The following is a 13,643-nucleotide window of genomic DNA, read 5'->3' as shown; positions in this document are numbered from 1 at the left end:
TTCCCCAGGCCCCATAGCCTGCAAGACAGATGACTAAATAAATTAAATAAAATTATCACTGTTTAGTAGTGACCCACCACAAACTGTGACCCACCACAGCAGACATAGGATTCACTAAATTTTAACGCTCAACAACAAAGGCTATTAAGCCATGAGACGAGTAAAACTGAGTACAGTTTAGTGGAGCCATTTAAAGTCTCCTTCCCCCCTCCCCCCCCAAAAAAACTATTTTATTTTGAGTTTAGAGGATCTTCTGCCCCATTTTGAATTCTAGCCCTCGAGGCTGAGAATTGTGCCCAGCAAATGCTTTGGCACAAATGCTTAGAAACACACAAAGCATTTCTGAAAGTACTTCCCCATTTTGTCATCTTTTAGAGGATGCTAAATTCAAACCACCCATCATCCTCATTGAGACTACACTGTCAGGTAAATCTGTTCCTTTTTTCATTTTATTTTATTCTCCACTCATGGTGGTATAACAAACAGAGATGACAATGTCTAAAAATCTGCATGAACAACTTTACATTAGAAACTATATCTTAAAAGAGATCTCAGCTTCCAAAAGCACTCAATCTGCAAACTTTAGAATGTATGGACATAATTTTGATTCAATATGATGATACTAAGGACTGCTAAATATTAATCAAAGTACTCTTCCATTCAGTTCAAAGTGCATCTCAGCTTTGATCCCAAATGCACTGAGCAGTCAGTGCATCCTGTTCATTTAGAAACAGTCCAGGCATTTAGAAACAAAAATAAGAAATCAACATAACAGCTGCCTTAATTCATTTTATAAATAAGCAACTGAGAATTTTGCTCCAAGTGGCTGCTAGTGTAGCCCATTCCATAAATGGCATTCTCCGCAGAATAAGGCACAATATGGTACGAATGCAGCTCTTCATAATAGAGTGACTGAGAGCAACATTCTTGTACCATAAACTTCAGCCGTTTTCTTGTATCAGAATAAGCAGTCCTATAACATGGAGCTTCCTTAAAGTATTCATAACTCTCTTTCTCCGCCTCCAGGTGGATCTTCCTCAACAAATTGTTGATCAGCACAGACCTTCGAAGATAGGTTTCAGGGTCTTCAAGAAACCTGAGCTTCTCTAGTGAAAGTTTTAGAATGCAGGTCCGGTCTTCTGGTAATATCAGGTGCTGTAAGGACAAAATAATCAATATAACTTTATCTTGGAAGAGGAAACACTCAGGTTTTCCTACCAAGGACAAGGTAAATAAGAAATAGCTTTGAAAAAAAAAACACTGATTTTTTCAGTGTAAGGAGTTCCCAGTGAAGAAACTTGCCCTACCAACCAAGGCAGATAAGTAGTTGCTCAGCAAATATGGGAAATAACTCACTTTTGGAAAATACCCATTGTAATCTTGATGTAAATCTTCTTCTTCTGCATATTTCCTCTTAAAGTAGGCTACTTTCGACGTCGTTAATGTAGATGGTAATACGTTTACTGGATGAGCTGCATAAATGAAAAAGTGGAAAGAATTTATCAGTTTATAATGATAGAATTTTGTTCATAATATGTGAAAATTCTGCTGTCTAGAAAAGGAAATTTGTGCTATAAAATATGAATTTCAAGTTTTCGTAATGCTTGACAAAGTGAGAGGGGATAAATTATCTGGTCATATGAAGTTAAATAGGCAAAGAAATAATCTAACTGTGTCTCAAAGTTGATGGAGCAGGTTAAATGAATGAATTTAATTTTTGACATATCCTCAATTCACCACTTTACTTTGTATCCCACAGGTCATGCTCACAATCCATAAATGGCTCACAAAAGCAAGTGACAAGGAATCAATTAAGTACTTCTTTTTTATAAAGACGTTTGGGATTTGGAGTCAAAAGAAGCAGGCTCAAATATGGTCTCTTCTACCATAGTCAAGTAACTTTAACAGAAACTGAGCCTATAGAACGAATGGTTTAGATTCCTTGACAGCTAAGGTCCCTTCTAGACCTAAATCTATGATTTTATGATCTTAGACATTTAACAACTAACTTTAGAATCTATTTAAGGCTGCTTAATTAGGCAATGGGAATTCATTCTAAATTTATGGTTTACTCTTACTTGAAAAAACATTTATCTTCATCTCTTCTTTTCAGGATAGATGCAGGCCTTTTCAACTAAGAATATTAAAACATATCTTTATGGATTGTTATAAGTGTCCTCAGTTCCTTCCATTTTTTGATAATGTGGTAGGTATGATGATGTACAGAGTCAACCCACAAAGAAGAATATTACAAACTGTCCCTATCTCTAATATCCCTTTGTAATGTCACAATTGATAAATGATACCCAATAGTTTGAAAGGGAATGAGAAAACTGGTGTAGCCTGCCCCTTTCCCTCCTAGCTTCTGCCAGACCATTGTTTCCCCATGAACTGTGGATGACAGGAAGACGAGTCCAATTGTAGAAAGAAATAGGACAGGTAGCACTGGTTTGATTCAATACTATGAACCCTGAGGAGGCACTTAAATCTGTTCACTTTCCAAACTGAGCTTTCAATGAGACTAGGCATTGTATTACCTACCTCTAAAGTGATGAAGCTGAGAAGGGACAAATGTGACTGAACATGGGACATAATTGGATTGGAAGTAATAGACAAGGAATCTGGAGTTTGGGTCCTTGTCTATGAGCCACTGAGGAAGACGAATGCTTTTGCCCCTACTTCTCCTATCTCTCCCTTCCTTCTCTTCCTCTATTTTCTTTTTGTCTCTGTCAGTTTCTGTTTCTTTCTTCCTCCCTTCCTTTCTCTCTGTCTCTCTATCTCTGTTTCTGTCTGTCTGTCTCTGTCTGTCTCTGTCTCTATCTCTGTCTCTCTCTGTCTCTCTCTCTTTCACACACACACACACACACACACACACACACACACACACACAAACGAATATTGCTTTCTCTTTCTCTCTTTCCTCTTTCTAGATGTGTTAGGATTCCCCTTGGCCTAAAGACAGATACCAGCTGTCAGACTCATAATGCTCTTTACATGAATAGTTGTATGTTTTCTATTCTTAAGAGTACTGTAAAGGATTCATATTTTTTTAATCACATGGAATTCATTATTTATATATTTCCATGTTGTTGGGCTAAGGATTTCACTTATGTTCTATGTTTTATGTGCTTGGTATATAGATAGAGATGTGTGTTTATATACATACAAACATACATGTATACACATATATGCAAATGTTCACACACATATACACACACCATGCACATATTTATTATTGAACTAATCTTGCTATAGTTCCACAGTAAATCTTATTAAATATCTGTCGTTCTAGAGCAAAACTCTATAATTATACTGTAGATTCAGCTTTACTGATACTAAGACCAAAGTAAAAAGATCCCAGAAATCCTGAAATTTCAACAGCTAGTAGAAGCAGGGAATCACACCTCCCAATTCCTAGTCTTCAAGATTATAAATAGTATATTTGTTGTCATGTTATCAAGAACCTATTATTTTCTTTACTGCACGGAAGTGATGATGCCAACTCCTCATTCAATAAAGTACAGTAGCTCTCTATTACATCCAGGACCAAATATACAGGGTGCTCCAAAAATCTTAGTGTGGTTTTAAGGTACTAAAACTTAAAACTACACGTTAAGATTTTTGGAAACCCATGTATAGACAAGTTGCCAGTCAGTCAATAAGTATTTAGTAAGAATTTACTAAGCACTGTGAATACAAAGAAAGACAAAATATGGCCCTGCCCTCAAGGAATTCACATTGTTAACCAGGAGAGACAGAAGACAAATGACTGTGCGCATAAGATATATATATATACACGGTACATAGCTGTTTGCATATTGTCTCCAGAATTTGAATGTAAGATTCTTAGATTCTTGAAAGCATATTTTTTTACTTTCATTGTTTCCCTAGTACTTAACACATTGCCTGGCATCTGAACAGCTTATTAAATGGTGACTGGCACCTCATCTATATACCCCGTAATAGTAGAGGGCTGCCTGAGGTTCACAAGGATTAAGTGACCTACAAAACATAATTAATATGAAAAATTGTATTAAAACCCAGGTTTCTGACTGCAGATCCGTTCTCTAAACAACACTGCCTCTTATGTTATTACAGAAAAAAATAATAATGAGTTATCTAAAATTGACAGGGGCAATGAATAGTGAAAATGCAAGCTCTTGTTACCGTGTTCTAAGCAATAATCTTGGCTTTGATATAAAAAGTGAAAAAATAAAGTTATGTTCTCATTGCCAGTGTGGAAGACTCTGGAAAGAATCTGGTTTTGTGTTCTTGGTGTAGGCTTTTAGGGTTTTCAAAGCAGTTGAGTTTGAATGGAGTTCCCAGTTTAAACTCTGGGTGGTGCTACTGACCCAAAGTAGCTAGTCTCAACAGCAAAGGAGTATTTTCTTCTTTATGGAAGTCACTGTGTTCAGATCCAAAGGCATGCCAGTACAATAAACAGTGAGGTCAATAGGAGGCCAGAATGGAAAGAAAAGTTCATTTTCTTTGTACGTATTATATGTATTGTGTGTGTTGGCAATGCATTTTGTGTCTTTGCATATATTTATATATTGCATTACATTTATGTATTATGTATTTATGTATGTTTAACCCAGAGAAGAAAATATCCCTGTGTTCAAACTATTTAGTTTGTATTATAATTGAGACTTTCTTAAACACTAGCTAAGGAAATTTAATGAAAGGAGAGTAATGATAAAAGCCCTAAAAATCTTATGAACACTACCTATTGCCATCCATCTTTTCTGGATTCCCTGATTTTCTTTCTGGTCCTCCCCTCATAGGGCTTTTTTGTACTTAGATCATTTTTGATGAGCTGTTAGAAAGGGCACAAAGAAGACATGTGAGTCATTCCAAACTTTCTCTATTATAACCGGAAGGGCAAACCCATAATGCCTTTAGATTAGAAGTTAGCATTCATTTCAGGGAACTTAGAATTTTAGCCTAATGATTGATACCTCTCATGTCAAATGAAAGAGCACTAGCTATTCTAAGTCGACCCGAAACCAATAAGTTCTGTCTTCTATAAGCTCTCAATTAATTAAATGTTCTTTGATCCCATTACAACATCAGGCATAATCTCTACAAAAGTGGAGTTGTCTTTTGGAGTGAAAATCAACTTGTCTTTACTATGTTATATTCCTCCTCTCATTTAATCTATGGCAATGTATTCACACAGACTGACTTAGGTGAAGACAGTTAAAAAAGAAAAGAAAAAAGGAAAGTTTAATCAGGTAATTGGGTGGATTTTTTATTTTTTGACTCCATGGTATCAAATGACTTTTAACTATTTGAGAAGTAAAGAGGGTTGATTTAGGATTTTTTTCTTTCACCTTTTAATAGGTCATTATTGCATCACATGGACGCAGCCTTGAATCACAAAGGCTAGATGAAAAGTAAAAAATTCATCCAATCAATCAGTTGCTCTATTTAGACCAAACCAAACAATAGGTTTGATTGATTTTTTTTGCAAACTGAATTGACTGAAATTTTATCATCACACAGACAATGTCAGAGCATTTTAACTAGATTATGAAGAATCTTCATTCTTCAACTACAGTGCTCTGTAATAAGAACCATCAAAGGTTATCAGAACCATGCACTTGAGCTGTTCACTGATTATCTTACAGAAGATGAATACTAAAGATGCACAGCTTGAGAAAAGGGTGAGAAAATGAGAAGTGCCACAATTTTGCTAGAAACCATCAATATTATCCCTTTTCCTACCTTCTAACTCAAACTCTGCTAGCTTATTTTCCCAGTCACAAGATGAGAAGCAGCATTGAATAAGAGAAAACTGAACCTGGAGCCAAAGACCTGGGCTCTGCTCCTAACTTTCCTACTTACTTCTTATGTTATGCTTAATGAGACACTTGGACTTCTGAGGCTTAAATTTCTTCATCAGTAAAATGGAAGGATTGGACTAATGATAGCAGTATACATTTATATAGTGCCTCAAAGTCTGTAAAATACTAGATATTTCTATCCCATCGGAGACTCAAGGCAAGCCTCCAAAGGTAAGTAATAGCAAGTGTTATCATCCCGTTATGGAAGAGATTCTTTAAGATGCTTTCCCATACTAGATCTTATAGCTACAGGACATTATGACTGATTGAAAGGCATTTCCCTATAAATGCAGGGAAAAGCCAACTGGATGGCATCTTTGGAAAGCAACTGTCAAAGGAACATATTGCTCTGGTTCGTAAGTGACAACTACAAGAAGCATTGTGACTTCACAAGTCAAGCTTACACAATGATGCCAACCTTTTCTGTTCAAACTTCTGTCTGAAGACATTTCCTATTTTAAGGAATATGTCTGAGTGCATTCAAGCAGGGAGGGTATGGAACTGAAGACATAAAATCCTGAAAACACAGTTTGAAGAGGCAAGAGTCTAGTCTAGTCCCATCAACCTGAGCAAGACGTTGAGAATCCTTCAGCATATAGTGGGTCCAGACAAGCATCTGAGGACAGCTGATGTGCTAAAAGAGCTTCACAGCTGGTACAAATTCCACGGCATCCTCTTTGCTGGCTTAATAGCTGATTCTGGCACTGAATTCTAAGGGATACTTTTTCATTCTCAGGTTAGATATACCAGACACTGGTTATCACACAGGTTCATATAGCTGAATTGATAAGTCATAAAATCAAAAGACTCTAAAGAACCTAAAACATCATTTAGTTACCAAGGCAGGTTATTATAGTAATGACAGCTGACACAATTCTCTTCAAGCATTATATCATTTTAAACACACAACAACTCTCTGAGATACAGATGTCCAAGTATTACTACCTCCATTTTCCAAATGAGAAAGCTGAGACTGAGAAGTAAAGACATTTTCACAAGGTAATAGCTATTAATCAGCAACAGTGGAATTTGTACTCAGATTTTTTCACTATGACACTGCTATCTCTGAAGAATATTTGTACAACCCACTTCACGGATGTTGTGAAGAGGGTAAGATGAGAAAGGCATAGCTAGGAGCCCAAAGGTATATCAGAGGTCACCCAATCCATGATTTACAGATGGGAAACTTTTAAAGCACTTTCTCAACATATTATTCGCTTCTAGAGAGATGAGGAAACTGAAGCCTGGAGAGGCTCAGTAAGTGTCTAAGACTTAAGATCAATAAATAATAAAGCTAGTAATGGAATCCAGATTTCTGGGTTTCTACCTAGGCCACTGTTTTTTTTTTCCACCATATCCCACTGCTTCCCTTATCATATTATAACTAGTTATAGTCCTCCACTAAGGTCCTACTCTGATGCCAAGAGGTAGATGACCCTGGGTTCTTCAAGCCATGCCAATGGGCCTGCCAAAAGTCAGTGTCTATTTTGTACTGATAAACAACCTGGTACAATTTAGAGAATTTAATAACCAAAGGTCAAACAGGTAATTTTCATTTTTGTTACCATCTATCGTGAATAGAATGTCCATTGTGCTTGAATAATAAATATTTTGAAGTATAGAATTTCTTAGTATCATAAAAGATTTAAAGCTGGAAGGGACCTTAGGCCCTCCCCCTCATTTTAAATTGGACAAAACTGAAGCTCCCGTCCCACCCAACCCAACCCACCTTTTGCCACAGTGTGGCAGCCTGCCATCTCAAGGCAGTCCTGTGGCCCCCATGACTGCTGCATGTTTAAGCAACAACTCTGAGAGTTGAATCTGTGGCAAAATTCCAGAGGGCACCCCATTCTCAAAGAAGATGAATGTCCTCTCTGGTTGTGCTCCCCACTCTCTTCTGAGCAGCCCTCATATCTAGAGTGAACCTGGCATCTCTCATTGGTGGCTACATCTTTAAACAACCTCTTTTATGGTCCTAGGAGGGTTACGGCTCCCAGGGCAGATTGAGGTCTAAGAATTAGACTGCTTAAAAGGTTACAAAAATAGAAAAGAGAACAATTATGGATCAATGTAGATCTCAGAGGGGAGGAAAATTTGCAGAACAGAACTGAAGAACTATTGTTCTTATTTAATGGAACAAGGAGGAAACAGGTAGCTCTCTAATAAAAAGATGATGGAGGAATGGATAAGAAAAAAAATTTCAGAAAATAATGCATACATGAAACATGTTAAAAATACAGAAGCATATGGAGGAAAAATGAGGGAACAGAACAAAATAGGTTATGCTGCAACAAAGCTTTTTCTTAAAAAAAAGGAGTTGCAAAGATGGCTTGAGACACAGCAGCAATGAAAATCAACAATGTCAACACAAACAGGAAAACTATATTTTATTTAAAGATGACCAGCATAGACCAAGAAAAAATAAGAATATAAATGTATGATCACAAAATGACATAACCATTAAATTCTTAACATATAAAGTAGATGAATTTCAACAGTTATTTTAAAAGTAACACAATGATAGCATGAGACTGTAATATACCTTTCTCAAACCTGGATAAATGCAAAAAAAATATTTTAAAAATGAAAAATCAGAATTGAATGAATTGTTGGAAAAATTATATTAGACAAGCTGGCACCTTTGTAATAAAAATGTGTGTGTGTGTGTATGTGTGTGTGTGTGTGTGTGTGTGAGTGAGATTTCTCTATGTACCAAACACTTGATGAAATTTGGTCATATGTTGTCATAAAAAAAGACAAACAGGTAAAAACAGAAATAATAAATACGCTTTACACAGCACAAGGCAAAAAAATAGCAATGAAATATGAGTAAATGATACAGTTCTAAATGGATATTAAGTAATGACAACCTGAATGAGTCAGTCAAAGAATTCATCATAGGAACAATAAATAATTATATTCATGAATGAAAACAATGAGAAAATGTGATAAAACTTCAAATTGTGTGTATATGTTCATCCATTGACAAAGACCATGCCATCAGAGAAATGATGACATGACTCGCACTTGACTTTGTTTTGAGTAAGGGAGGGCTATGCAGGTCACCAGCCTCAATTCTCCTCCAGAGCCATCTGAATCCAGTGACCAGATATTCATCAGGTGGACTGGAGATGATCCAGGATAAGGCAATTGGGGTTAAGTGACTTGCCCAAGGTCACACAGCTAGTGAGTGTCAAGTGTCTGAGGTGAGATTTGAGTCCTCTTGAGTCAAGTCCTCCTGATTCCTGCACTGGTGCTCTATCCACTGCATCACCTAGCTTCCCTTGACAAAACTTTATGGTCAAAGGAATAATCCTCAGAGAGATATCTACATCTCTGAAAAATAAGAATAAAGTTAGAAAGATAAAAATCAACAAGCAGAACAAATTAAAGGAAGGGAAGAAGTTGGTGAAGTGAATGTTTGATCAGTTTTATGAATGACGTCAAATTGATGAGATTCGTGTGCGCACCTTTGTCTAAGGCATCAAAAAGGGGACGTCCTATATGGATAGAGGTGAGCACTGGCACTTTGCTGAGTAGACAGACATATGAGGCTTTTCTGAATGATTCTCAGTAACTTGGATTAAAGACTGATGACTGAGAGGCATACAAACACATGTCAAAAAAGTCATTTCTCCCACATGCTCTATAAAATTGATGTAGTTATACATTGTGCTCTCTGTCTCCAAAATATTAAAAATGCATATTGGGTCATTAACGTACGGACATATATGCAAAATGTTAACTAATTACTTCTTATTCACTCCTTATAAATAAAGTGCATGTATATAGGTATATATGTATATAGCTATGCATATATGTATTTATGTATGTACACACATATACATACATACATATATAAATATCCTACTCACTCCTTATAGATATACAGTGAGACAAATAATTAGAGTTCTTCATTGCATGTAGTTGGGCCACATCAATCTAATAAAAGTGAAATAATACTGAAATAGATTTATATATTAAGTACTATACCAACCAAATTATCTAGGGAGTAATTTATGGAACTGGACAAAACAAAAATATAATTCATTTGGAAGAAAAAAAGATCTATAATTTCAGAAGAAATGATGGTTAAAAGCATGAATAGAGTGATAGTATAGAGACTTAGATAGTATAGATTTGGATAGGTAGACTTACAATCAATCATACTGTAAACATTCTTAAGTGCCCACTACATGCCAGACATCATGCTAAGAACAGGAAAGAAAAAGAACCAAAAAACTTCCCCAGCCATCATGGAGCTCACAATATAATGGTTGGGGGGGAAAGTGAATAGGCAAAGATAAAAAGATATACAAAAAAAATCTATATGCAGGATACATAAGAAATAATTAAGGCAATAATTAAGAGGGGTTGAGAAAGGCTTCCTATAAAAGATGGGATTTTATTAGATACATAAAGGAAGCCAGATAAGAAGATGAGGAGTCAGAGCATTCCAGGCATGGACTGGAGTGGGAAGACTTGAGGTAGGCAGACCTACAAGTATGCTATTGCAAAAGTCCAGGCATGATATTATAAGGGCCTTCACCAAAGTCTGAGTAACTGGCAGAATCATGATGTCTTCTGTAGTAATAAGAAAAGTGGAAGAAGGTGAGACTTTAGGAGGAAAAATAATGAGTTCCATTTTGGGTATGCTGAGCTTAAGATATCTACTGGATATCCAGGTCAAGATGTCTGAAAAATAGTTAGAGATTTGAAATTAGAGGTCAGCAGAGAGGTCGTAATAGGATAGGTAGATATGAAAATAGTAACCAATGGTAATTCCAATGACATTATAAAAAACAGTAACCATCAAAACAAGGTGGTACTGGTTAAAATAGATAAATCAGTGTGACAGACTAGATAATCAAGAAACAAAAGCAATCAAAAGTAGCAGTCTAGGGTTTTATAACCTTAAGAACATAAATTACTAGGGGAAGAACGCCCATGTTGATGAAAACTTCTGGGAAAACTGGGAAGCAGTTTGTCAGAAATTAAATTTAGAACATCTAAATATGAGTCAGCAGTGCTATGCTGCAGCCAGAAAAGCCAATGTGATCTTCGACTACATTAAAAGAGATTTAGCTTCCAGAAATAAGGAGGTGATAGTGTCTCTCTACACTCTGTGCTTGTCAAATCACATCTTTACAATTGTTTTCAGTTTTAAAAGGACAATGATTAAAATGAAGTGTGTCCAGAGAAAAGCACCAAGATGGGCAAGGACTTTAGGTCCGTGTCATATGAGGATAACTTTTAGGAACTTTAAATATTTAACCTAGAGAAGAGAAGCACAATTTCTGTCTTCAAATGCTGAATGGTTGGATTTTAGAAGAGAGACTACTTTTGCTTTGATTGGCTCTAAAAGGGAAGAATTGAGAGCAATGACAAAAGCAAGCTGACAAAAGGAAGTTTAAGCTTTGTGTTAGAAAAAAATTCCCTAACAATAAGAGACATTCCAAAGTGGAATGGGCTGCCTCTTAAGAGATAGTGGGTAGAACCCCACTGGAGGTTTTCAAGCAAAGTTGAAGGGGAATTATTTTTGGATATTAATTGCCCTAGAAAGTCACTGAGGTATGTTGCAATTATCATATTCTGTGTATCTACAATCTTATGGCATGAATCTAAAAAGTTCAAAGGATCTGAATATAAAAGGTCACATTATTTAAAAATTAGAAAATGACTAGATCAGATAACTTGCACAATTACGAGTGAAGGAAAATTCATAACCCAACAAGGGAAAGAAAAATTCACAAAAGATAAAATGAAAAACTTTGTCTTCATAAAATGTGTAAGGTTTTGGGTAAGTTAAATCAAAGAAGATAGATTAAGAGGAGAAACAGTTGAACAGGGAAAATATTTGCATTAAATGTCACCATTAAAAGTATGATATCTAAAATATGTTAGAAATTTATGGGGTAGAGCCAAGATGGAGTAAAAGCAGGGACTTCCCTGAGCTCTCCCCCAAAGGCTTCCAATACCTATAAAAAATGAGTCTAAATAAACTCTGGAGCTACAGAACTCACAAAATGACAGAGTGAAACAAATCCCCATCACAAGACAACCTGGAAAGTCAAAAGAAAGGGTCTATCACACCAGGCAGGGAACAGAGCACAGTCCAGCACGGGCTGCTTTGGCAGAGACAGGCTGGAGTAGACCTCAGGGAACTGAATCATTGGCATCTATGGCAGTTTCTAGACTTCTCAATCAATCCACAAATGCCAAAAAGGTTAGTGGGAAAACTCTGTGAGACCTGGGTGAAAGATGAGTACAGGGTCTGGCTGAGTCTGGCCCCAGCCCCATTGCAGTGGAGGGGAGGGGATGGCAGCAGCAGCAGCCGTAGCAGTGGCAGAAGCTGCTTCTGAAACTCTGGACACACAGACAGTGGGTCACCAAGTATAATACAAAATCTGTGAAGCCTGGGAGAGTACATTCACCTCACTAGAAGCAGAGTCCTACCTTGACAAAGAGTAGGAAGTCAAATGTTTGTCTAGGAAGGTGAGTACACATCATAAAAGAACTCAAACTATAGAATCTTACTCTGGTAACAAGGAAGAGCAGGACATACAACCAGAGGAGGACAGCAGAGTCAAAGCTCCTGCACCAAAAGCCTCCAAGAGGAATATGAATGGGTCTTAAGCCATGGAGGAACTCAGAAAGGATTTTGAAAATCAAGTAAGAGAAGTAGAGGAAAATTGTGAAAAGAAATGAGAGTGATGCAAGAAAATCACGAAAATCAAGTCAACAGCTTGCTAAAGAAAACCAAAAAAAAAAAAATGCTGAAAAAAATAACACATTAAAAAAATAGACTAACCTAAATGGTAAACGCCAATGAGGAAAAGAATGCCTTAAAATGCAGAATTGACCACATGGAAAAAGAGATCCAAAAGCTTACTGAAGAAAATAATTCCTTCAAAATTAGAATGGAGCAAATGGAAAATAATGATTTTTTGAGAAATCAAGACATTATAAAACAGAAACAAAAGAATGAAAAATAGAAGACTTTATGAAATATCTCATTGGAAAAACCACTTGCCTGGAAAATAGATCCAGGAGAGATAATTTAAAAACTGTTGAATTGTCTGAAAGCCATGATCAAAAAAAGAGCCTAGACATCATCTTTCAAGAAATTATCAAGGAAAACTGCCCTGATACTAGAGAACAAGAGGGTAAAATTGAAATTGAAAGAATGCCAATTGCCTCTGGAAAGAGATCCTAAAAAGAAAACTCCTAGGAATATTGTAGCCAAATTCCAGAGTTCCCAGGTCAAGAAGAAAATACTGCAGGTAGCAGAAACAACTTGAGTATTGTGGAAATACAATCAGGATAACACACAATCTAGCAGCTTCTACATTAAGGTATCAAAAGACTTGGAATATGATTTTCCAGAAGTCAGAGAAGCTAGGATTAAAACCAAGAATCATCTACCCAGCCAAACTAAGTATAATCTTTCAGGGGGGGAAAGTGGATATTCAGTGAAATAGAAGACTTTCAAGTATTCTTGATGAAAAGATCAGAGCTGAATAGAAAATTTGACTTTCAAATACAAGAATCAAGGAAAGCATGAAAAGATACATTTTTGTCTTTTTTTAGGATTTCCATTGAATACTGAGAATTCATCTTCCTTTTAATAATTTTTTCACTTCCATTATTATAATCACTATGTATATTGTTCTCATTTCTTTTTCTTCATTGTGTATTAGTCAATACAAATTTTGCCACATTGCTTTCATTTCCTCATATTCATCATTCCTTGGTGCGCAACTATATTTTTACATCATATTTTTTTGTTCCCAGTTC

General features: G+C 36.2%; 1 long non-coding RNA gene across 1 annotated transcript in view; it reads right to left on the bottom strand.

The window, feature by feature from the left end:
* Positions 1–344: 344 nt before the first annotated feature.
* LOC140525396 (uncharacterized) overlaps positions 345–13,643 on the bottom strand; it is a 33,392-nt gene continuing 20,093 nt past the window's right edge. Inside the window, exons 4-5 of the long non-coding RNA XR_011974026.1 lie at positions 1,357–1,472; positions 345–1,155 (exon numbers count right to left, since the gene is read on the bottom strand). This is a non-coding gene — a long non-coding RNA (uncharacterized lncRNA). The remainder of the gene's footprint in view (positions 1,156–1,356; positions 1,473–13,643) is intronic.

Source organism: Notamacropus eugenii, chromosome 1, assembly GCF_028372415.1.
Source record: "Notamacropus eugenii isolate mMacEug1 chromosome 1, mMacEug1.pri_v2, whole genome shotgun sequence".
NCBI lineage: Eukaryota > Metazoa > Chordata > Mammalia > Diprotodontia > Macropodidae > Notamacropus > Notamacropus eugenii.
This window is presented reverse-complemented; position numbering and strand designations above follow the sequence as displayed.